Raw genomic sequence first — 26,263 nt, 5'->3', positions numbered from 1 at the left:
CGCGCGCAGCTGGCGGAGCCCCGGAAGAGGGTGGCCGGGGCCCGGCTCCCTAGCCACGCCCCTTCCTCAGCCCTTCCCTCTGGACTTGTCGCGCCGCCGCCGAGGCCCGCCCCACTGACCGTGGCGCCTGAAGGGGCGGAGGAAAGCGCTTCCGCGCAAGCGCGTTCGCGTGCTCTCGCCTTCTAGAGAAGTTACTGCGCAGGTTCGCGCGGAACCTACGGAGAGACCAGTAGGTCTTGGAGGGCTAGGTTTGCCACTTTTCTGGACTTTTTACAATTTTTAATGCCACCGACTACTACTTACTGGACGCATGTGGTACACCGGCCACAATGCTAACCATACAATTACAGCGTTCACTCAACGTGAATGTATTGAACGATTCCTACGTAGCAGTGAGCACTTTGGGTCCCTAACCAGGTCCCAGGTACCTATCCCCATTTTATCGATGGCGAAACTGAGGTTCACGTTGATCAAGTCACTGGTCCCAAGATCATGCGACTAGAACGTGGGCGCTTCCTATTCTGTTTCACCTTTGTTTTTTTAACCTCTCTTTTAGGATTCCTTTGATGGGAGCAGAGAAATCGTTACCACATTTTCCACAATTTGTCCACCGCTTCCCACCCTCCAACTTGGTCTGCTATTCTCCCCTTCCCAGAAAGTTTAGCGCACTTCGCAAGGCCGCGTTATGACTTTCGTGGAACCGCGACACATTGGCCTTGTGTTTGTGGAGGTGGGTAGATAGGTAGGTAGATAGATAACATATACATATGTATATTTATGTACAAACATGCATATTCTTATATAGCTCACATTTTACAACTAAATTGGTATAGAGATGAATATATCAATGTTGTACAGCAAAACATTTTCTTTGACCTACAAGTTCATCTTTTTTCCCCTGACTTTTAAAAGCACTTAAAACATTTTTGTGGGCACCGTGCCTGTTGTAGCTAATGGATAAGACTGCCCTGTCTCAGTCACCCAAAATGAAGTTCAAGCTCTCTCTAGACACCGAAGAGCTTTCATAAGCTATCTTTGCTACAGACAAGTGAGATTTCTTTGGGAAAGTGCATAACAGGTTACAAACCTCTTATTTTTAGAAAGACCTGTGTGCGAATACCTCATTTTCATCTTACGAATGACCCACCAATGGGCATGTCACTTGATTTCTCAGATCCTCAATCTTTTCTGCAAAATAAGGATAATGATACGTATCACACATGGGTCCTTTTGAAAATTAAGTGAGGTAATATGTACAAAATGCTTGACGTATAAATATTTAATACATAGGAATGGCTATTATGTGATAATCCAGGATAAGGTAATATTGGAATCTCTTCTAGCCCTATAGGTCTATGCTTCTATTCCTATATTCTTTTTTCCCCCTGTATTCTTTAACTCCAATAAGTATAGTTTGTTTGCGGTCACAATTTAACATCTCTGAAATCAAGAAATTCACCTATGCGAAGTAAATATGAAAGCTGTGAATTGCCTTTACTTGTCCAACTGTGAGCTTAGGTCTGGCTAGAGAGTTTCTATATATCCAATTGTCACCTGAATTGAAAACTTCATGTATAGCAAATGGTTAGGAAATGCTTCTGGAGTAAATGATTGCTCAGAGGCAGGGGAATGAAAGAGATGACCTTGAAAAAAATAATACCTAGGTTTCCATGTGCCATGCAGTGTTCTAAGCAGTTTCCTTGTATTGATGATTTGAGTTGGCAACCAAATTATAAGGTAGAGAGGACCATCATCCCCATTTTATTTATATTTTAGTTTTTTATTTTTATTTTTCGTCTCCCATTTTAAAGATAAGAAAACTGAGGTCCAGAGAAGTAGAGTAACTTGCCTGAAGCCACAACTAGGAAGTGACAGACCCAGGACTTGAATCCAGACAGCCTGGCTCCCAAGTCCATTCTCTGCCTCTCCTTCCCGTCTTGGCCCCTGGGGGAATTTGCATGAAGTCCCTCTGTGAAGTAGGAACTGACCTAGGAATCATGTATACTTTCTTATTTAGTCCCCGCAACATCCCCATGAAGTCAGTACTATATTCACCCCATCTTATGAATGATAAAACTGTGTGTCATACAGGTCAGAAACTATAAAATACATAAATATTGGTAGCGCTGGGACTTGAACTCAGGCACATATAACTTCAGAGCACCCATTCCTAAGCCCCATTCTAGACTTCATCCCTTATTTCCACTTGTTAGCAGCTTAAGTGTAGATTCCTTTTATTTTTTTAATGTTTATTTAATTTTGAAGGAGAGAGAGAGCATGAGTGGGGGAGGGTGGGGGGGGGTGGGGAGAGATTGAGAGAGAGAGAGAGAAAAAGAGAATCCAAAGCAGTCTCCAGGCTCTGGATTGTCGGCACAGAGCCTGACACAGGTTCGAACTCAGGTGAGAACATGACCTGAGCCAGTGGGCCCCATGAAGTATAGATTTCTAATTGTTACTTAAGTCTGTGTGGAAGAGGTTACCCTGGATGCAGCATTGAAGAGAAACATTGTTGTGGATGTAATGTGTCTATTACATGCTAAGCAATACAATTAAAGACTATAGATATTGTCAATTCTTGTAATAAATCACAATTTTCAAAGGAGAGGTGTATGTGACCAACTGCAGCATAATTAGAACTGTCCATTGGATGCCTATTAGGGTTCCTAGTTAACTTTTTTCTTTAAGGCTGCTTATATGAAAAGAGATATATACACAAAATATTGGTTACAGCACTGTTTGTAAAAGACTAGAGACAAACTATCACTAGAGAGCTGTTATAATAAATTTTTTAATGTTTTTATTTATTTTTGAGACAGAGAGAGAGCATGAGTGGGGGAGGGGCAGAGAGAGAGGGAGACACAGAATCCGAAGCAGGCTCCAGGCTCCGAGCTGTCAGTACAAAGCCCGACGCGGGGCTTGAACTCACAGACTGTGAGATCATGACCTGAGCCGAAGTCAGACGTTCAACCGACTAAGCCACCCGGGCGCCCCTAATAAATTTTAATACATCCATATTGTGTAATATATGCAGCAATTAAAAGACTGAGGCACATAGTATGTCCTGATATGGAACTATCTTTAAGGAATACTTCAAGTGAAAAAAGTAAGAAAAGCAAATAGTATGCCGACATTCGTTAAACTATAAAAGAAAGGGGAGAGGCACCTGGGTGGCTGAGTCAGTTAAGCTTCTGGCTCTTGGTTTTGGCTTAGGTCGCGATCTCATGAACCATGAGGTGGAGCTCCACATGGGGCTCCGTGCTGACAGTGCAGAGCCTGCTTGGGATTCTCTCTCTCTCTCTCTCTCTCTCTCTCTCTCTCTCTCTCTCTCCTGTGTGTGTGTGTGTGTGTGTGTGTGTGTGTGGCTCACCCACTCACACTTGCTCACTCTCAAAATAAATGAATGGACACCTTTTTTGTAAGGGAGGGGGAAATATATATATATATATTTGTGTAAATGGACATTGAGAGGGATTTTTCCTACTGTCCTGAAACTGCTGCTGAGGCCCAAATCTAAAAATCAAAAAGTACATAAGGTACCCACCACCAGTTACTGGAACTAGCTGTCTTCCAGGAGGATATTTGAAGAGCCATTGGTTGGAGAAACCAGCCCTTCCACCAAGCCCTATCTCCACTCCGATACGCCCCACCCATTCTCCATGCCCATCCCTTCTCCTCACAGATAAACCATCACCACTAATCAGTGGAAAGAATGGAGAGTTGAGAGGGAAGTCAGCCTTTGGGAAAGAGTTGTGTTCTGGAAAGAGACGTATCCCTTCCTGTCTCTCCATGGGGGGATTATATCCCTTCCTAGAAGCAAGGGAACAGGGGTCCAAGGGAATCACTAGTGAAGATTAGGTGTGCCTATAGGAAGAGGAGACTGGCAACTCCCCAGTAGCTATTTGAGCATCAGACTTACTGATATGCTCTACGCTGTTGCATCTCTGGCCAAGGAAAACACACGAGAGAGACCACATGGCAAGGGGCTTTGGATGGTATGGTGGAGGGCTGTAGATGGGGAGGCACTGAAACTGCCCCACCAACCCATACATACCTTGACTTTTCAGTCCTAGATTGGAGCGCGGCAAAGAGATGTTCATCATCAGCATGTGGTGTAAATGACACAAGCTGGCGGTCAGCTGGAAGATACAGCAAATGTCCAAGGGGCTACCCATTCCTAGGGAGAGAGAATTGGGATCACTCCAGGTACTGATTCTTTGTCATATCTACCCATTCTTGTTTCATTTCTCCCTGTTTATATTTTTATAGTTTTTAATAAAAATCGATGTTTTCCTAGTCTTTATCTTTCTCCAGAGCCTAAAATTTGAAGTTATTTTCAGATCTATCTATTGTGTGTATTTAAACCAAATTAGTTCATCTCCTAATTGGTTTTATAGGCTTAATTACATTGGTTAATTTTGCTCATGCATTTTAGAATTTTTGTTCCTAGTCTTAGGTTATATATTTTTTCCCTCTCTCTCTGTCTCTCTCTCTCTCTGTCTCTCTGTCTCTCTGTCTGTCCGTCTGTCTCTCTCTCTCTCTCCACTCACCCCGTTTTGTCCAGTGGTTTTGGAGTTGCCATAAATCTAGAACCAGATACTAAAATTTTGGTGTTCTAGTTCCTGGATGATATTGAAGACATAGCAAAACCAAAACAATCTGTACTCTGAATTTTATTTAAGAACCTAATTTTTAAGTGCACTTTTAAGTGTAGTTGGTTAATCTCCAGTGATACATAATTCAATTAAGTAAAAACAAACAAATAAAAAATACTACATCAACCAAAAAAGAAATAGCAATTGATGTACTTAAAAATTTAGCAGATTGACAGAGAAGTCATAATCAAGCACATGAGACTTTTTAGTCTCTGGATATGAAAAAGGATTCGATGCAAATTCATGATACAAAAGAAGAAAATAATGCATAATGTAAGGATGAGTACATGATATACTCAATTGGAAAAGAAATGCTGTGACCATTAAAATAGTCCCCCCTCCAACGTACCCATAGATCTTATACCAATCCCCCCAAACTGTAATCCTCTGGCATTACAGTTTATTGGGGCATGACTTCTCCTAACAACCACAGCAGAATTACATAAGGTGAAAAGTATACTTAAATTCCTCAGGAAAGCTCCACACTAGAGACTGTTTATTGTTTCTTAGTTTTCCTGTGGTGTCAGATCTGATGGCCATCTCTTTGGCTGACCACCAAAAGAAGTGAGTGGTTTAGATTTAGAGGCCATGTTACGTGAAAAAAATGTGCATCTCTCTTTTTTTAAAAAAATGTTTCTTGGGGCGCCTGGGTGGCGCAGTCGGTTAAGCGTCCGACTTCAGCCAGGTCACGATCTCGCGGTCCGTGAGTTCGAGCCCCGCGTCAGGCTCTGGGCTGATGGCTCGGAGCCTGGAGCCTGTTTCCGATTCTGTGTCTCCCTCTCTCTCTGCCCCTCCCCCGTTCATGCTCTGTCTCTCTCTGTCCCAAAAATAAATTAAAAAACGTTGAAAAAAAAAAATTAAAAAAAAAAAAAATGTTTCTTTATTTTTGACAGACACAGAGAGACAGAACATGAGTGGGGGAGGGGCAGAGAGAGAGGGAGACACAGAATCCAAAGCAGGCTCCAGGCTCCGAGCTATCAGCACAGAGCTCGATGTGGGGCTGAAACCTATGAACCATGAGATCGTGACCTGAGCTGAAGTCTGACACTCAACCAGCTGAACCACCCAGGCGCCCCTAAAAAAGGTGCATCTTTCAACTTTAGAATCACACTTACTATGGCAAATGACCACACCATGAGATCTACAGGATGAACTGAAATCTACTAAGAAAATAGCAGATTTGGCTCTTTTATCACATGCAGAATAGTATGATTTTCTTTATTGCTCTGTTGACCTTTTACATTTAGTTGAAATAATGTAGGTTAAAAGCGTGTGTGATGTGACACAAGTGTATCAAACTGATGGTGACTGTCACCATGGTACAAATATGGCAGGTGCTGTCAGGAACTGAGATTTTACCTTAGTTGCAAGCTAATAATTTAGCCTAATGCAGTTTCCTGGATAGAAGCAGAAGACGCAAAAAGACGCAAAACCTCTGGGTCAGAGACAAAGGACTGTATTATTCACAACAGTTCATGCAACACATACATCAACACTTTTGCCTCAGTTCTTGGCTGTCTGAATACACAATATGTTACAGGAAGGGAACTCTGAGCTTAGGGAAACCAAATCTTTCCTAGTGGAGAGTGAGCATTTCTGTCCTTTACTCTGAAGGGAAACTATTTCTATTTTCGAAGGCTCTTTGATATATAAACATCCTTGAAAAAATAGTCTGGGAGGGACACCTGGGTGACTCAGTCCGTTAAGCGTCCGACTTCGGCTCGGGTCATGGTCTCACGGCCCTGTGTCCAGTTCTGTGCTGACAGCTCAGAGCCCAGAGCCTGCTTCGGATTCTGTGTCTCCTTTTCTCTCTGTTCCTCCTCTGCTCTCTCTCTCTCTCAAAAATAAATAAAGATTTAAAAAAGAAAAGAAAAAAATAGTCTGGGACAAATGATAGTCCTTGTGCTCACAAAGTGTGCAGAAACAACAAGAGACCCATGGAGGGTCGGCTTCCAATGGGGGCAAGATTTCATTGTGTTGTACAATATTTGGTGAGTGAGTAGTATGCTGCGGATGAAAGAATATGGTTTTAAGAAGCATGGTGACTGTAGCTCCATTTCTAGCAAACATTTTATTAGTTACCTGACATTAGTCAAATTACTTCTCAGATCCTAAACTACAAAATGGAATAATAAATGTACCCCAATGGAATTGTTGTCTAGGTCAACTGAGAAAGTGTAACTGAAAGTACCAGGCACAGTTATCTAGAATATTCCAAGCATCCAACAGATGCTCTATCCTTCTATCTTTCCCTCATTCACTGATTCCCTCATACATGTGAATCAGGCGCCAGAGCCTTACACCCCTCCTCGAAATCGGGAAGCAACTTCTTGGGCCCCTACCTGTGTTAGCTAGGATACATGGGTTCAGATGCTGTAACTATGGGACCGAAAAATGATAGAGGCTTTCACAAGGTAGAAGTTTACTCCTCTCTCACATAAAAGTTTGGATAGGTAGTCTAGGGGTGATATAGCAGCTTTCAGGTGGCAATTTTTAAGCTCTTCCTTGGTTATTGCACTGCTACCCCCAAAACATAGCTTCCACCATCATGTCCCATTCCAGCCAGTAGAGGAGAGAGAAAGAAGTGGATAGAAAGTGCCTTCTCTTTCACTTATGACACAGAAGTTGTGCTCATCACTTCTACTCACATGGCATTGATGAGTCACGTGGCCACACCTAAATGCAAGGGACATTGGGAAGTCTAGTCTTTATTCTGGGGAGGACTATTATTAATAGAAGGAGAGAAGAACAGATACTGAGAAACCACTAGCCATTTCTGCCACACTGCCCTTTGCCTAAGAGGGGGCAGGCAATAGTGCTCGAAGGCCTGAGGAAGTTGGAGTTCTACTCTGAAGCCACCAAGGTAAGGATTGGAACTAGCAGCAGACCATGAAACTCTCCCACCAGTGTAATTCCCTCAGGCTACCCCATGTGGGCTCTCTGAGGGACTCTGAGTAAATAGCATCCCGATTACTTTGCCTGAGTTGTGAACAGGTTGGGGAAGAAAACAAAAAGATCGCCTTTACTAGTGATAAGAAGCCAGGCTGGCAAAGAAGCTTTCAGAGCTGGTAGCTGAAGGGCACCACTAATAATGAATCCCAGACCTGGGCTGCAAAGACTAGGACAGCTCCCACTGCTAAAGGGGGGCAGAGCCCCAGGAGCGGCTCCCTCCCCATAAGAAGGACAATGTTGAATAGGCACGACCGGGTGTTTTCAAATTTATCAAAAGAGCCATTCCTCATCTATGCAGGAATGGATAAAGCAGGGAGAGGAAGCAGGAAATGAGGTTAGAAAAAAACCCTTCCAATTGAAACCCAGACTGGAGAAAAGGGGTTCCCCTCTACCGTCTTTGGTGAACAAAGAGCGAGGCTTAGAAACAGCGGAAGAAGCAACCATAACAGAACCAACAACTACAAGAAGGACCCAAACTGACAGGTCAGAAATTACCCAACACCATAATTGGATTTGAGCCCCAGCCCGGCCTCTTAGGAGCTGTGTGCCTTTGGATAAGTTCCATGAGGTCTCTAATTCTTCATTTCCTTGCCTCCAAAATGAGGAAATCGTAGTATCTAATTCCTCCGGTGGTTGTGAAGAGAAGATGAGGTAAAGCATGCCAAGCTCTTAGCAGAGCGCCTGGTATGAAGAAGCCCACGGGAAACAGTAGCTGCAATTACATTTCTGAGGGCCCATCAGTAGCTCCTGAAGCAGTCTCTCCATGTCTGTTGGGAAAGAAAAACACCTTTATCTGCTGTCACAGCATTCAACTGAGATCAGAAGAGTTTCTGCAGAATAATAAAAGTAATTGGGAGAGGGAAAGACAACGGGACAAATGGGAGAACAAGACTCCCGTAGGTTCAGCTGATCAGAGAGACTGGCTGGAATAGGGTCCAGGGCAAAGGGTTGGGCCTTCCCTTTTCCGTTCCTGCTGTGCTGCCCCAAACACACACATTTTGGGAAGGGGTTGAGAGGGGATAGGGCCCACGTATTTGAACCTCCCTGGCATACTGTGAGGTCTAATTAGGTGGTCTCTGACCCTGTCAATTCCCTCCTTAAACACTCCCTCCCCCCCCTCCAAACCCTCACATAGCAGTTAAGGTTTTAAGTTTTTTTTAATGGATGGTACTTCTGTTTAAAACTTAAAGTCTGCTGGATAAGGGAATCTGAGGTTTCAGAAGTTCTGTGTTCTCTTCCCAAGAAAACTATGAGAGCTACTATGAGAGCCAAGCTATGAGAGGCTGTCAGGTGATCACACATCACAGTTAACAGGGCATTCGCTCGTCAGTGATTCACTCTTCAGTGACTAATGATTGTACTTGGACTTGAGCTCCTCTCTCCTCCTGTCCATTGGAGCCCCTCAGGGCCCCCATCCTGTTTTTCTGCTCAGCCTCGAATACTGGCGGACCAGAAAGGGTCCATGGACGCCTTTTGAGCCAAGCCTCCATTATGCAGAAGGGAAAACAGAGATCTGAGATGTTAACTGACTTGGTCAGCAGTTGCTTAGCAAGCCAGTTTAGACCTATGATGAAAAACCAGGCTTTGGATTCCTAATCTATTGCTTTTCTAACACTTAAATTCCAACTCTGTAGCCTATTAGCTCTTAGATTTGGGCAAGCTTTTGAATCTCTCTGGGCCTTAGTTTCCTTGTCTGTAAAATAGGTATATGGTACCCCATTTTGGATTGTTGTGAAGGTTAGGAATATATCTAAAATTCCTCTCCACCATAACCTGCCCCCCTTATTCCCATCCTTCTTGGGTGGCCACGATGTCAGGTCCCTCCTGGAGGAGATCCCTGCAGACTCCAAGCTTAAATCTAGGCACTGCCGCTGATTTCCCTGGGAGAAGAGGGACTAGCACTTCAGTATAGGTGAGGACTTAGTTATTTTAGAATCCCCAAAACACAGCATCTGTGACACAAATGAAACTTTTGAGAGCAGATAGACATAATTTTAATGAACTGTTAGGCTTAAAAGTCTTCATCTCTCATTCTTTGGTCTTGCTAAAGATCCTTTTCTTCTCCAGATATTGGAGAGAAAACAGGGAAAAGGGAATGTGAAGGAAAAATTCTTTCTTGCCTTTGAATGTATTCTGGGTTTTACAGGTTTAATGTCTGACCTCCCTCACCGTGAACTAAGGAGGAAAGGTACATTTGTGTTACTGCTTTATACCTGATACAAGATGTAAAACAGAATGTATGTACAAGATGTAAAAACAGAAACAACAAGTGATCTGTTTCATCGATAAATGAATACAGGGCAGCTGGGCTTCCCTAAGTGAAGGGTGCCTTCTAACAGTCTCTGGATTTTTTTTTAAGTTTATTGTATTATTTGATGCCTTCAAACAATCTTTGTTTGTTTTTTAAGCATATTTAGTTTTGGGAGAGAGAGAGAGGTAGGGGAGGGGCACAGAGAGAAGGAGAGAGAGAGAATTCCCAAGCAGGCTCTGCATTCTCAGCCTGGAGCTGGACGTGGGGCTTGAACCCAGGAATAGCAAGATAATGACCTGAGCTGAAGTCAAGAGTCAGATGCTTAACCCACTGAGCCACCCAGGTGCCTCCAAACAGTCTCTGTTTTAGGACAATAGCTGGAGTTGCTGGTTTTCAAATCTATTAGGACAACTACTTCCTGTTTCCGGGATTCATACATCTATTCTGGTACCGAAATGAAAAAGCTGCCAGAACGGAGCATTTCAGACATGCTCCACAAGAGGGTGTAATAGGCCCATGCCAGGCCAGCTCCCCAGTCAGAACTCCTGGTCTTTGGTCAGTGGTCCCAGTTGTGTTGCACAGATCTGGTTTGGCAGTTGTATGTCCTTGGGCCTCTGTTTTAGTTCCTCTCTTTTCCGAACTCAGGAGGAAGTGCAGAAGCTTTGAGAGTCAAGTGTACTTGGATTAAAATCCTGGCTTTGTCTGTCATTAGTGGAGACATTGGCCAATGAGTTAGCATCCTGAGCTATTGTATTAGTAATCGGTAACTTCTTCCCAAGGCTGGGGAATCACAGAAAAATAGACTTTTGGTGCAAGAAGGGACCTTCAAGATTGGCCAGTAGAATCCCCACATTTCACATATGGGGAAACTGAGGCCCAGGCTAGACCAGAACCCAAGACTCTGAACACTTGAGCCTATGCTTTCCGTGCTATACCCAGCTGCCCCCTTCAAAAACACATCAAGCATTAGAGCATTCATCAATGAACAAATGAATGAAAGGTAAACAACCCCTTAACTAACAAGTCTGCGCCTTTGTAGAGCAAGGGCTGTGGATCCAGACAGAAGCATGGAGTGGAGTGCTACATCCATCATCCAGCTTCAGTGGTGACTAACTTGAGCAAGTTACTTGCCCTTTGGTACCTCACTTTCCTCATCACAGCAGGGGAGGCGGGAAATAATTGGGGAAATAATACCTCAAAGGTATTGTGAGGATTCAGTGAGCTCACACATTAAGTGCTCAGCTCAGTGCCTGGCACCTAGTAGGCAATGGGGCAGTGTCAGTTCTTATCATCTAAGCCATGTAACCTTTCTGAGCCTCAGTGTTCTCATCTGTAGTGTGAGGTTTTTATATAATGTTGTGAGGAGGATTAAGTGGTTGAATCTTTCCTTGCCTCTTTTAGCTTCTGATGGTGGCTGTCAATCCTTGCTCTTGCTTGGCTTCAAGGTACATTGTTCCGATCTCTGCTTCTGTCATCAGCCACATGGCATTTTTCCACTGGTGTTTCTGTGTCCCTTGTCTCTGCTTGTAAGGACACAGTTCATATTGGATGAAGGGCCTCTCTTGCTCCAGCATGACCTCGTCTTAATTGCATCTGCGAAGACTCTATATCCAAATTAGGTCAAATTCACAGGTATTAAGGGTTAGGACTATTTCAACATACCTGATGTGGGACACAATTCAAGCCACATTGCCCATTAAAAGATTTTCAAAAAACTCTGAAATTTTACGAGTTCTTCCAATTTATTAATAACATTTATAATTTATGTATAAGTTAACATAATTACAATTAATTTTATTTTGTTGGTCTGTATAATGTTATTTATTATAAATATTATATAAATTCAAATTCTATTAATAAGTTATTGATTAAATTATTTAAATCGAGTAGTTATAATTTGTGAACTGTTAGAACAGTTAATTAGTTAAAAAAAAAAAAACGAGGTGTGTCAAACAAAGCATTTCTGTGGATCTGAAAGGTGCTCGGACCGTCACTTTTCAACCCCGGTTCATGGACTGTCAGGGTGGTCTTCCCACAAAGCAAATATGATTCTGTTACTCCCTCCATGATGGCCAATAGCTGACAAATGGCCCCTTCCAAAGAACACTTTCAGCTACATCTCCCCAGTCCTCTTCTAAAGCCTGTGCTCAGGTGTGGCTCCCCCGTCTTAACCTGACCCAGGACAGATCTTCACTGCCAGACCTTTACTTACGTGTTTCCTCCAGAAATAGTCCCCATCTTTCCCATCCCCCCTCCAACCACCAACATACCCCCAAGTTCCTTCTGCTACACATCATTCAAGGCCCAGCTCAAAAGCCACTTCCTCTGTGAAACCTGCCAGACTCAATTCTGTCCCCCCACCCCCAGGTCCATGTATTTGCAGTACCTCATTTGTGCATTTGCAGTACGTCCCCCAGTTTTCCCAGTATCATAGTGAGGTTCTGCCATTAGCCGCTTCTCCCATAAGGCTAGAACGCCTGGAAGTCAGGAACTTACTTTGGTCATTGTATTAATTTGCTGGGACTGTGACAAAAATTCTTTGCTTGAGCTAACTTTGGTCACCCTCCTGGACCTTCTCTTAGACCCATCTGTGCATTTTGCTATAAAATCCAGTTTTAGTAAGAACCCTACTAAGTCATTTTAGCAAGAACCCCCAACTCTTGATACCTGATCACCCTCACCGTCCAATCAGGTTCCTCATCCTCCACCATCCATCGAGTGATGTCTCAACACTGGGCCTGTCTTCAATTAAAATCCTGTTAGGTCGATATAGCCAGTAGCCCCCCTAATCCCTGTTGTTTCCTCTTAGTAAACTTCCATCCCCTGACCCCACGCTACTCCCTGGCTACAAATTCCTACTAGCCCGTGGTGTGCTTGGAGTTGAGCCCATCTCTCTCCCCCATTGTAAAATCCCATCACAGCCCCTATACCTAACACTAGTCCAGAATAAAGGCTTCCTTACCATCCTGAACAAGTGTTATTGAATTTTTTTTTTCATTTACAGATGCCATAACAAATATCACAGATTGGGTGGCTTAAACAACAGAAATTTATTTTCTCACAATTCTGGAGGCTGAAAGTCCAAGACCAAGATGTCTGGGGGTTGGTTTCTTCTGAGGCCTCACTCCTCAGCTTGCTGATGGCCGTCTTCTCCCTGTGTCTTCATGTGGTCTTCCCTGTGTGTGTCTCTGGGTCCCAAATTTCCTCTGCCTATAAGGAGGCTAGTCGTGTTTGATTAGGGCCCATCCTGATGACCTCGTGTTGGCTTCATTACCTCTTAAAAACCTTATCTCCAGATACAGCCACATTCTCAGGTACTGACATTAGGGCTATCATCATATGATTTGGGGATGGAACACAATTCAGCTCATGACCGTCATTTTTAATTTTTTAATAAGCCAAATAATATAGAAACTTATTATTACTACTACCTCAAACAGTACAGGTAAAGCTAAAGTCCCCTGTTTCCCTACCTGACTCCACCCAATCATTAACACTGCTATCAGATCTATTTCTAAGCCTCTGTACGTATGGATGCATATACATGAAGATATAACTTTGCTGTTTTTTTCTTTTACGTAAACAAGATCATATTGTCCATTTTGTTTTTGCAAATCTCCTTCTCTTTCTTCTCTTCCTCCTCCTCCTCCTCCTTCTTCTCCTTCTCCTTCTCCTTCTCCTTCTCCTTCTCCTTCTCCTTCTCCTCTTTTTTTTTTCTCCTTCTCCTTCTCCTCCTCCTCCTCCTCCTCCTCCTCCTCCTCCTCCTCCATCTCCTCCTCCTCCATCTCCTTCTCCTTCTCCTTCTCTTTCTCCTTCTCCTTCTTCGTATGTATCTATCCCATTGCTGCCCTGCCCCAGGGCTTAAGCATGTTCAGGCATTTGTTGAAATATTGAAAAGAATGAAAGCATGGAGTGTAATTTTGCTATGAATTTTCTGGCAGTCACCTAATATTATAGTCTCATTTTCCTTGTGTGTAAAGTGGAGGACAGTAACTATAATACTCATCTCCTCGTTGTTTGGCTATTAGTAGTTATCCTTCACCTTATTTATTTTTGTTTTTATTTGTTTATTTTTTTAAGTAGGCTTCATGCCCAACGTGGAGCCCAGTGTGGGGCCCAACATGGGGCCTGAACTCACAACCCTGAGATCAAGACCCAAGCTAAGATCAAGGGTTGGACGCTCAACCAACTGAGCCATCCAGGTGCACCAGTTATCCTTCACTTTAATACTCAGCCAGTATTGTCCAAACACCTGTCCTGCATGACCATCAGAGGTCCAGTATCCTTAGTCAGTTTTACTTCCTTGACATTTCTTCCAACCCAGGGAATGCTTTAATTTTCCACAAATCCATCCTAGTATGTTGCTAATTTCTGTTGACCAGGCAGCTCATCTGCTGGCCTGTCTGCAGCTGTTCTCTCTGCTCTTCTTTTGCTCAAAGACCCAGACTACTAACTCAGTTCCCCAAAGCATACCTAACACTGCAAGGTTTAGCTTAAGGAATTTTACCAATGCCTTCCTGATAGCATCATTATCATCCTCATTATTATCACCATTATTATCTCTCAGAGAAGCCTCTGGATTCACTTCTGCCAGCATTTCCCTTTCACAGGTGAGGAATCAGGCGTTCAGAGAGGGTGAGGGACTTTCCCAAAGTCACTCAGCTAGTTGGTGGGAGAGCAGGGCCCCGTCCAAAGTCTGGCTTATAGTGGAGGAACCACATCTCATTGGAGCTGCTTCACACAAAGGCATTAAGTCACTGAACCACATTGTGCGATAGTCATTCTATTTTCCATTATCTTCCATTTCCTCTGAATAAATCGGGAAAACCTCCTGGAGTATCTAATATCCTTGTAAAAGTTCTCTAACACGTGCTAGTCTCCCTTTCTAACAAGAGAGCAGGCAACAGTATCTAGCTAGAGTTTAATCACACTGTTTTGTTTTCCTTGTATTTATTTTTATGGAAATGATGCTGATTTCCCATTGATGTAACCTCATAAATGTCTTTATTATTGAAAGTGAGTAGACTTACAGAAAAATATTAAGTGAACAGTAATGTAGGTAGTCCATTGAAATGGCAAAATTGTGCAATTTGGGGCCTCAAGGCTAGGGAACACTGCACATAACAATGAGGAACTTAAGACCGGCTGCCAGAATCCATGGCCTGGCCTGGCCTGGCCCCCCTCAGTGCCCGGGAAGGGGGATGGCGCCTCTCTCCCCAGTTCCTGGCAGGAACCACAAGGAGAGGCCCCTTGACCCAGCCGAGCTCCAGCCCCAAGAAGAGCCTATTCCAGACCCACTAGGAGCTCAGCCTTTCCTTTATGCCGCCTTATTGTCCCACAGGGCTTCATTTCAAGGGAGATCTCCATCTCTCTTCATGTAACAAAAGTCCCCAGCACTGTTTTTCCTCAAACAAAAAAAGTGCAGTCCGTTTTCTCTTCCAGTGTAATTAAAATGGCAGGCAGCTTTGCAATGGCAATTTATTAAAGGTCTGTAAACTGTTCAGTCACAAGAGTAGACTCCCTTTCCTGGCTCAGCCACCAGATGGGGGAGGGGTGTGCTAACAGCTCCCTCCCCACCCCCACCCCCTGCCCCATTCTGTGAGAAGACTTTTCCTAAAGCACAGCCCTGACCTTGGCCCTGGCTTGTTCTGTTCAACATGCCTGCTTCTCTTGGGCTAGTCTTCTTGGCTTAGCATTGGAGGCCCCTCACAGTCAACCCACTATGGTGAGTAGAAGCTCATTAGGCCAGAACTTGGGATTCTGGGGTTCTCTAGAGTGACTCCTAATTTGCTCTGTGACCTCTGCTGTTTCCTTCCCCTCGCCAGGCTTGTTTTCATTTCAGTAGTAGGAAGGGATCAGAGTCTCCTCCAGGGCTGACTTTCTGTTTCTGTGGTTGGAACCTGAATTAATTGACCAGCTCAAGATCAAAGAGGCTGAAAGAGCCGGCACTGAAGTCCAAGCCTCAGACTTGACCACCCCAGCCCAGTCACTAAGAAGACTTTGAGGCTTTGCCCCTTGAGATTGTTCTGGGCCTGAGTGCCCTATGTCAGGAAAAACAGGTCTGCTGGTAATTAAACTGGGCTCCCCACTTCCCAAGGGGTTTCCTTACCTAAATAACCAAACACAGAGCCCTGGAGAGTGAGGAAGCTGCTCACACTTGACCTCTTTTAACTCTCTCTCATCCCATCCCAAATGACTGGTTCCAGCAGGAGAGTTTTCTGTTATGTCTTTTAAAAAGGAGAATGTTTTTAGGGCGCCTGGGTGGCTCAGTCGGTTAAACACCCCATTTCGGCTTGGGTCATGACCTCACGATTTGTGAGTTAGAGCCCCACGTTGGGCTCTGTGCTGACAGCTCGGAGCCTGGGGCCTGCTTCGGATTCTGTGTCTCCCTGTCTCTCTGGCCCTTCCCCTCTTGAGCTCTGTCTCTCTCTCTCTCTCTCAAAAATAAATAAACATTAAAAAAAAAAGACTATGTTATTTTTAAAAAAAATGAAAACTATGTAATTAAAAAAAAGAATGTTTTTGTTTTGTTTTGTTTTTAACTTGTCATAAAACAGATGTTCAGGGGGCGCCTGGGTGGCGCAGTCGGTTAAGCGTCCAACTTCAGCCAGGTCACGATCTCGCGGTCCGTGAGTTCGAGCCCCGCGTCAGGCTCTGGGCTGATGGCTCGGAGCCTGGAGCCTGTTTCCGATTCTGTGTCTCCCTCTCTCTCTGCCCCTCCCCCGTTCATGCTCTGTCTCTCTCTGTCCCAAAAATAAATAAAAAACGTTGAAAAAAAACAAAACAAACAAAAAAAAAACAGATGTTCAGCATGAAAATTTTTGGACAGTATAGAAATGTACAAAGAAGAGAGTCAAAGTCAACTGAAATAGAGTAAAACCTTGGATTGCAAGTAACTTGTTCTGCGAGTGTTCCTCAAGACAGGCAAACGTTTCTAATAAATTTTAACTTAATAAACAAGCGATGTCTTGCAATACAAGTAGTACAAACAGGTAGTATGTGGCACTGAATGTCACATGATCTCAGCTGAGCCAATAGTTCTTCTCTCTCTTGCTGCGAGATTGTGGGTGATGTCTCCCATGCTCAGATGCTCAGTCTCAGGCTATGGTGTTTGGCAGAAATAAGTGATTTTTCAGAACGTTGGAAGGGGTGCCCACAACTGGCACTAGTTTATTTTTTGTCACTTCAGAGCACCTATGGACGGTCCTTTGCTTTTCCATAGAAGGATAAGCTTAGGAATGCTTTGCTTCATTCTAGGTCATTGGATAGGTTCCTTGTTAAAGTTGCACGAAAAGAAGAAGATTCCATTGAGCCAATAGAGAGCAGTGATTCCATTGGTGACAGTGAAAGTCGTCCTACACAATAACCTTCCTCTCTCTTGTCTCCCTCACACCAGCCATGAAGGTTTTCAAAGGGAAGTGCAGGTTAATTTATTTATTTTTCTTTATATTTTGTATTTTCTTTATTATATTACAGTATTGTGATAATTTTTGTATGAATATTTTTGGGTTGTGGAACAAATCATCTGAGTTTCCATGATTTCTTCTGGGGAAATTTGTTTTGATATTCAAGTGCTTTGGCTTATAAGCATATTTCCGGAACAATTTATGCTCGTGGACCAAGGTTTTACTGTATTATTTACCTACCCCTGCTCAAGATATTCTTTTTTTTTCAAGATTTTATTTTTAAGTAATCTCTATATCCAATGGGGAGCTCGAACTTACAACCCCTGAGATCAAGAGTCACACGCTCCACTCACAGCCAGCCAGGCACCCGCCTGAGATAGTCTTCATAAACATTTTTATGTTCATCCTTCTTGGCTTTCTCTAAGGAATATAAAGACATGTATCTCTATAGTGAAGATAGGATCATACTAGAAACACTGTTACAATTTTTAAAAAGTCAATATCGTGACTCACTTACAAACATAAAATGAACACTTGTCAAAGATTGTAATTTTTTTAAAGATTTTATTTTTAAGTAATCTCTACATCGAACATGGGCCTTGAACTTAAAACCTTGAGATCAGGCATTGCATGCTCTACTGATTGAGCCAGCCAGGTGCCCCTGTCAAAGATTGTATTTAACAGTAATTAATGAAAGAACCAATAATAAACTAAAGCTAGTTCAAAGGAGAATCAGATCTATCTAGATCTAGATCTATACATAAATTTGCCAATAGATGCAGAGTCAGTTATTATCTTTAGAGCAATAAAGTGGTGTTTGAAATCATCTCTTAAAATTGTACATTTTCAGGCCAAGATCAATTTGCATTTCTGTGGGCAAGAATAGTTCGCATTACCGTAACTTTTCTGAAATTTGCAGGGCTGTGAAATAGCCTAGTCAAAGACAGTGAAAGACTTAGACCCCTGTAGAATCAAGTATAGCATCCAATATTCCATTGAAAGGACACTCAGTAAACTTCCAAATTTTCACCCAAACGTATATTATGGTTATAATAGCTCATATTTTGGGGGTGCTTACTATGTGCCAGGCACAGAGATATGAGTATTATCTTATTTAATCCTCACCAGAAGACTGAGGTAGACTCCATCGTCACTCCATTTTTACTAATGAGAAAGATACAGAGAGGTTAAGTAACTTGCACGATGTCACATAGCTAGGAAGTGGGGAAGCCAGAATTCAACCCCCTGTTAAAGAACAAAAGTTCAAGTTAATTTTAAAGATCTAATTAGCTTTATGAATCGATTTGTGAATTGGGCAGCATCCCATCTAGCAAGTAGAGGGGAGCTCCAAAGGGCTACAGAAAGGGACAGCTTTTTATTTGATGATGATTATTTTTTAATGTTTATTTTTGAAAGAGTGTACAAACAGGGGATGGGCAGAGAGAGAGGGAGCCAGAGAACCTGAAGCAGGCTCCACACTGTCAGCACAGAGCCCAACATGGGGGTAGAACCCACAAACTGTGGGATCATGACCTGAACCAAAGTCAGATGCTCAACTGACTGATCCACCCAGGCACCCCAAAAGGGAAAGGTTTTTAAAGACAGGGCAAGGAAATCATAACAGGAGAAAGGATTATTTTGGGTGAGGTCATCTTCCTTTGGGGGACAAAAGGGTCTTACTGGGTGGATTATCTCATCTCCCTTTGGGGACTGGAGAGGGCCCATGTGACAGATCAACTTATTGGTGCTGAGCATATTGCTAACTGACCTCTGAAAACTATCTCTGGGGGAGGTTGAGACTGCAATTAGGTTAGCTACTGAGCCCGTTTGGTGACATGGCCTAGTGTAACCGACTCTCTTTTGGACGTGTGGTTTTCTTTTTAACACCCCTAACTATGACATTATATCATCATTTATCCAACTTTTGATTGATGCATATTTGGGTTGTTTCCAGTTTTCTTTTTTTTTCAACGATGAACGTTTCAGAAAATATCTTTATGTCATCCTCTACTTTTCAGAATTCCTCGAAGTGGACTAGCTGGGTTCAAGGATGTGTGCATTTTACCCTCAATAAATGTAGCCAACATGCCCTCCTCCAAAAAACGGAATCAATTTACACTCCCATTAGCAGCCAGCTTAGCAGAGTTTATTTTCCCACATCTTTGCCAACAGTGAGTAAGTACATCAATCTTTTCAGTGTTTGCCTGATAGATTACAAAAAGAAAAAAGATTTCTTGGTGTTATTTTATTTATTTATTTTTTTTTAATTTTTTTTTTAACGTTTATTTATTTTTGAGACAGAGAGAGACAGAGCATGAACAAGGGAGAGTCAGAGAGAGGGAGACACAGAATCTGAAACAGGCTCCGGGTTCTGAGCTGTCAGCACAGAGCCCGACGTGGGGCTCGAACCCACGGACCATGAGATCATGACCTGAGCCGAAGTCGGCCGCTTAACCGACTGAGCCACCCAGGCGCCCCTATTGGTGTTATTTTAATTAACACTTCTTAAGGCAAGAATTTTTCAGGACTCTTTTAGATGAATAATTGTCAATGCCAGAGATTACTTTGTACCCTCTCTCTTTGCCCTGTAGGGCAGATATTTAAACTCAGAGCAAGGTGCCCAGTGGGGAAAGGAACTGTGCAAGGCCATCCTGTGAGTTAGGGGCAGAACTGGGGCTCTCCTCAGAGTGTTCTGAATTCTTTCAGAAATAAATAGAGCCTTTCTTTTGAGCCTCTCTGACACCAGTGTTGTTTTTAGTCTGAATACCAGAGGGAGTAACAGGGACCCATCAGAAGTAAGCCCTTTGGATTAGTCCATCAGTGGAGGTGATATAATTAGCTAGGCCATGTGAAACAGAGAAAACTGAATTGCTACCTTATCACCAATGGACCAAACACTTAAATGTTTAAAAAAAATTTTTTTAAGATAAAATCAATAAATAAGTAGACTTTAGGAAAAATATGAGTAAATCAGTTCTATGATTTATAAAACAAATCATAAAGGTTTAACAAATTTGACTACTAAATGCTTTAAAACATGTGGCAAAACCTCCACAAATGAGTTTGAAAGACAAAAGGATACTGTGCACAAGATCCCACTTGTTAAAACAAAAAACACACATCAGAAATTACTTAGGCACATACCAATTGTTAGACCAATGATAAGACTGAAAAGGATAGCACCTGTGAACATGCTTTGCACGAAGGCAATTTTCCCCAATGTAGGCACGGTTGTTAGGACTGTTATCGTGATCTTTCTGGTTTCCAGTGATGGGGCCAAAATCTGTGCAAAAGCGTCAGACAGGGGTGCAGGTATGAATCTAATGGGAGTCCTCTGTGCTTCCTGGATTTTGATGTCTGTGTCTTTCCCCAGGTTAGGAAAGTTTTCCACTATGATTTGCTCACATAACACTTCTACCCCTATTTCTCTCTCTTCCTCCTCTGGGACCCCTATGATTCTGATGTTGTTCCTTTTTAATGAGCCACTGACCTCTCTAATTCTTAAATCATGCTCTTTTGCCTTAATCTCCCTCTTTTTTCTGCTTCATTATTCTCCATAATTTGTTCTCTATATCACTGATTCTTTGTTCTGCCTCATCCATCCTTGCCACCGTGGCATCCATTCATGATTGCAGCTCAGTTATGGCATTTTTAATTTCATCCTAACTAGTTTTTACTTCTTGTATCTTTGCAGAAAGGGATTCTAAACTATTTTCAACTCCAGCTAGTATTCTTATTATTGTGATTCTAAATTCTGGTTCAGACATCTTGCTTGTATCTGTGTTGGTTAAGTCCCTGGCTGTCGTTTCTTCTTGCTCTTTCTTTTGGGGTGAATTCCTTCATTTCATCATTTTGAAGGGAGAAAAGGATTTAATGAGGTAGAAAAAAATTTTTAAAAATTAAAGTTAAAAAATATTAAAATTAAAAAATTAAACACACACACAAAATTGAATAAATGATGCTAGATCCTAAGTGTGTTTTGGTATGGGCGTTGAAAGTGCTTGATAGATTAGAGAAAAAAGGGGAAAGAAGAAAAAAAAAAAGAAATCATTTGAAAATTTGAAAAAATGAATACACTGAAGTAGACTAAAATGAAATGATGGAAGTAGAATAGAATTTAAAAAAATTTACACAAAAGTAAAAAAAAAGTACAATAATTAAAAATATTTTTAATAAAAATTGAAAATAAAAATGAATTTTTTCTCTTTCTGTATTCAAGAAAAAGAAAAGAAATGAAAAGGAGAAAGAAAGAAAAAAGAAAATTAAATAGATGGACCTAACAGACTGACATATGACTGAAATTATTTCGTTTTCCCCTAGAAGTCAGACTATGAAGTGCTTTATAGTCCATAAACTAACCAGGCGGTGAGACTTCTGTTGAACAGTGAGGTTGGCCCAGTTGGGCGGGGCTTAGTGTAACAGCTTCATTCTCCACTAGATGGCGCTGCTAGCCTACTGGGGTGGATTGTTGTGGCGCTTGTAGGTGCATACGAGTGTGCGCGGGAGTGTTGAAAATGGCATCACCCAGCTACCCAGCCTGTAGTATCGGAACTCTGTTCTCCCCGATCAGCAATTGCACATCTGTCCTTTGTCTTCAGTTTTTGTCCACTCCCAGCTTTTTACACTGTCCGTGACCAAGCCCCAGGTAGTACCTCTCTCCTGAGTTTTGTCTCAGATGTAGCTGTTTTCCGCGGCCCCTTACTTCTGAGGGATTGCGGCTTTGACCCATTCGCCCCTCTAGGGGAGGGTCTCACTGAGCAATGGCTGGGTGCCGGCTGCACCCAGGAACGTTTGTGGGACCATGCTGCTGTCAAAGCCCAGAGACTGTGGCTGGGTGCCAGCCCACCCCAGAAAAAGTTCGCTAGATAGTGTAACAGCAGGATTTCAGGGATTCTGGAAAATCACAACACACATCTGGCACCAGGCTTCACTCTTAACGACCTTTTTCCAGCACCAGAGAATGTGGCCTTTCTCTGGGGTCTGCTGGGCCCAGGTGGCCTCAACAGTCTCTACCAAATGTCCTTCCAGCAGTGGAGCTGCTTCTCCCCGTGTGGCCCGAGAACCTCCCAGATCCCACTCTGCTCCTGGGGATTCACCCTTGCCACCAGAGCACTGCCAGGTATCGAGCTGTGGAGTTGCAGACTCTGCACTCCCCCTGTTTACAGTCTTAATGGAATTTAAACCCTCTCCTTTCTCCTTTCTCCCTTTTAAGTTCAGTCCCTGCGGCTGTTTCCAATTTTCCACTTTCTCTCTAGCTGCTTTTGGGGAGGGGTGCTTTTCCCGTGTTCTCCCCACCATCTCTGTCCTCTCTCCACATGAAAAAGCACCACCCTGCCCTCCGCGGCTTCTCTCTCCCCAAGATCACCTCTCCACACCATGTACCTGCTGAGTTCTGTGGTTCAGGTTGTGCAGGTTGTTGTATTAATCCTCAGATCAGTTTTCTAGGTGTGCAGGATGGGTTAGTGTTGGTCTGGCTGTATTTCATGCACGTGAGACACACAGAAAACTTCCATGCTGTTCCGCCATCTTGGCTCCCTCCACAAGGGTGCAGGTATGAAGGAGACTATGGGGGTGTCTTTGAAAATAACCACACTAGGTTTGAATCCTGGCTTTGCTGGCATTTGCCAGTCCTTTGGCAAGATATGTAGCATCCAAATCCTCATCTCCTCATTTGTAAAATGGGGGTGGTGATACCCACATCTCACAGTATCTTTGAGGAATCAATAAGATGATGGATGTGGACTGCCTGGCACAGAGCCTGGCATTTATTAGACAGTTAAAAAAATGTGTGTTCCCTTTCCATTCTCTTCTCTGAGAACCCACAGGGATTTCCCAGACTCCTCATTCATTCAACAATGTCTATTTCATACTCCGCATGCTGGGCACCGTGCAGGTGCTAGGGAGACCAGTGTGAATGTGAGAGAGGCAGTTATTGGTCTCTTGGAGTTTATAGTCTAATGATGTTGGACACAGAACAGATACTTTTGCAAAAATGAATTATTTACAACTGAAGCAGAGCTATGAGGAAAAGAAACCCAGAATGCAGCAGGAGCCTTGAGAAAGCTGAGGAAAGGCCTCTGAGGAAGGGATCTGAGGCACAGGGGAAGCACCATTAGAGTGAGGAGAGCCCTAAAACGCCCTGAGCAAGGTGGACCCGGGTTACCTGGAGAAACAAAGGAAGGCCAATGTGACTGGAGCTTGGGCAGGGCATTCCCAGCTGGAGAATTTCGATTCTCACATTCCAGACAGAAGTTCATCCCTGTATTGGTCTGGACATTCTATGACCAGGAACTCAATACTTAGGTAAGCTGGTCCATCTGGGCGATGGTTGGTGCCCCTAGAAACTCAGGTGCAACCTGTTGGCTACTGTACCATTGCATCCAGGAAGCAGACCACTGGCGCCAACTACTTGCTCTTAACCTGAAGCGATCAGTCACTCCTTCACCGAGCCTCACTTGTCCTCTTTGGACAAATGTTGTAGTCACCCGCTCTTCTGTCTTCCTCCATTGTCTTATAAGCTCCCCATCAGAAAAGAATGTGTCTTTTTCCTCCCTCTGTCCGCAGCAACTAGCGCAGACTTTTCACATATGAGGTGCTGCTGACTGTATGTTTGTTGAATGGATAATAAGCGATGCTTTGCAAAGATTTGGTTGTTTGTTCTTAAGTAACTATTACCCCCCAATACTAGCTGTGTTTTATTGAACACCTACTGTGTGCCAGGCCCATTATTAATGTTATCTCATCAAATAGCTTTTTAGGGACTGTCACTATTTTGTCTCCATTTTCCCCTCAGCTTTATATTTTAAGAAATTCAGATAAACAGAGAAGTTGGGAGAACTGTACAGTAAACCACCACTTCGTGTAGGTTCACCAATTTTCCCATAGCTGCTTTATCCCTGTGTGCATGTACACACACACACACACACACACACACACACACACACACACACTCACTTTTCCCCTGAACCATTTAAAAGCTACTGATGTGAAAACTCTTCACTCCTGAAATCTTCAGCATGTGTCTCCTATGAACAAAAACACTTCTCTCCACCATTATGATGTCACTGTCACACTCAACAAATACAAGATTGATAATACCTAAAAATAGTCCATGTTTGAATTTCTCCAGTCGGCCTGATTACATCCTTTATAGCTTTTTAGTTTTCATCTAGAAGTATAGAAAGCATTTAATTGCGATGTCTCTTTAGTCTCCATTAACCTGGAACAATTCTCCCCACTTCTGGCAGGGGGGCAGGTGGTCTTTCATGTGTTTGCCGTTTCTGAAGAGTCTAGGACAGTTGTTTTAGAAAATGTCCCGCAATTTAGGCTTGTCTAGTATCGCCTCATTATTTGATCAGGTTATACGTCTTTGGGAAAAAATGCTATTCAGATGATGCCATGTTTTCCTAGGGCATCACATCAGATGGCACATGTTGTCATGTGTGCCATTGGTAGTGATGCTGAACTTGATCACTTGTGTGAGATCGTAGAAAATAGATATTGGTCTCTGCCCTTGGTTCCTGGAACAGAGCTCCTGAACACCTTGTAATGTCCTTTTTCTAAAAAAATTTATTTAAATCCAAGTTAGTTAACATATAGTATGGCGATGGTTTCGGGAGTAGAATTTAGTGATTCATCACTTACGTATAACACCAGTGCTCATCCCAACAAGTGCCCTCGTTAATGCCCCTTGCCCATTTAGCCCATCCCCCCACCCAACACCTTTCCAGCATTGGTTCTCTGTATTTAAGAGTCTGTTATGGTTTGCCTCCCCTTGTAATTTCCTAAGTTATTGGAGCACTAGGATCATGTTTTGTTCTAGTATTTGGTCTTTCACCCCAGGTCCTGACACTGAGCTCCTGAAACTCTTGTGATTTTCCTAGGGTGATAGGAGTGTCTTTTGCTCTAATGATGGGCTCCTGGATGGCTCTTGGATGAGAGCTGGTCACCTGAAAGACAAAGCCATGATTAGATGTTTTGAGCTTTCAGCCCTGCCTCTCACTCCCTCTTGAGAAGAGAGAAGGGTCGGAAATGGAGTTAATGATCAATCATGCCTAGGTGATGAAGCCTCTACAGAAGTCCCCAGAGTATGGGGTTCAGAGTGCCTCCAAGTTTTCCAACATATCCCCACATGGAGGATGACATATCCCAACTCCATGGCGACAGGAGTTCCTGTGCTCAGGACCCCTCCCAGAGCTCGCCCTATGGATGTCCATTTGGCTGTTCCATATCCTTCATCGTAGCTTGTCATAAACTGGTTAACACAAGTGTTTCCCTGAGTTCTGTGAGAAGCTCTAGCAAATTAATTGAAACTGAGGATGGGGTTATGGGAGCTTTTAATTTGTTGCCAAATTGGACAGAAGTTGTGGGTAACCTGGGGACCTACTGCTTATGATTGGCATCAAAGTAGGGTGGGAGCAGTCTTGTGGGACTGGGCCCTTAATCTGGGATCTGATCTATCTCCAGATAGATAGTGTTAGAGTTGAGTTAAATCATAGGATACCCAACAGGTGTTACAGAGAATTTCTGGTGTGAACCACCCCACTCCTGCCTCAACCACACATTTGAAGTGTCAGAAGTGAAGTGTTGTGTGTGAGTCATAAAGGGGACACACCGGACTGAGCTGAGTTTTTCTTATACAACTCGGTTAGGGTGGTGTCCACCAGATGTCTTCACTGTAAAGGTACATTTTCTCTTTGTAATTAATAAGTGATTTCTGGGGAGATACTTTGTTCCCCAACAATTTTTCACCAATGTTTTTCACATCCATGAATGATCTTACCTGAATCGATTATTACTATGGTGATTGCAAAATGATGATTTTCTAATTTCTTTTACATTTATTAGCTGACAATCTTCTCTGTAGCAGAGCGCTCTCTCCATTCTTCTTTTTTCTTTCTTTCTTTCTTTCTTTCTTTCTTTCTTTCTTTCTTTCTTTCTTTCTTTCTTTTTTTTTTTTTTTTTTTGATTAGAGTGTAGTTATGCACTCATGGATTACCTTT

General features: G+C 43.0%; 1 long non-coding RNA gene across 2 annotated transcripts; it reads left to right on the top strand.

The window, feature by feature from the left end:
• The first annotated feature begins 95 nt into the window (after positions 1-95).
• LOC131491412 (uncharacterized) lies at positions 96-11,577 on the top strand. 2 transcript variants are annotated; one of them, XR_009251436.1, is made up of 4 exons: positions 96-424; positions 557-730; positions 4,065-4,203; positions 11,257-11,577. It is a non-coding gene; the product is annotated as an uncharacterized LOC131491412 (long non-coding RNA). The 2 variants fall into 2 exon arrangements; XR_009251435.1 differs by lacking the exon at positions 11,257-11,577 and adding an exon at positions 5,546-5,818.
• The last annotated feature ends 14,686 nt before the right edge of the window (positions 11,578-26,263 follow it).

This window comes from Neofelis nebulosa, chromosome 12, assembly GCF_028018385.1.
Source record: "Neofelis nebulosa isolate mNeoNeb1 chromosome 12, mNeoNeb1.pri, whole genome shotgun sequence".
Taxonomy (NCBI): domain Eukaryota; kingdom Metazoa; phylum Chordata; class Mammalia; order Carnivora; family Felidae; genus Neofelis; species Neofelis nebulosa.
This window is presented reverse-complemented; position numbering and strand designations above follow the sequence as displayed.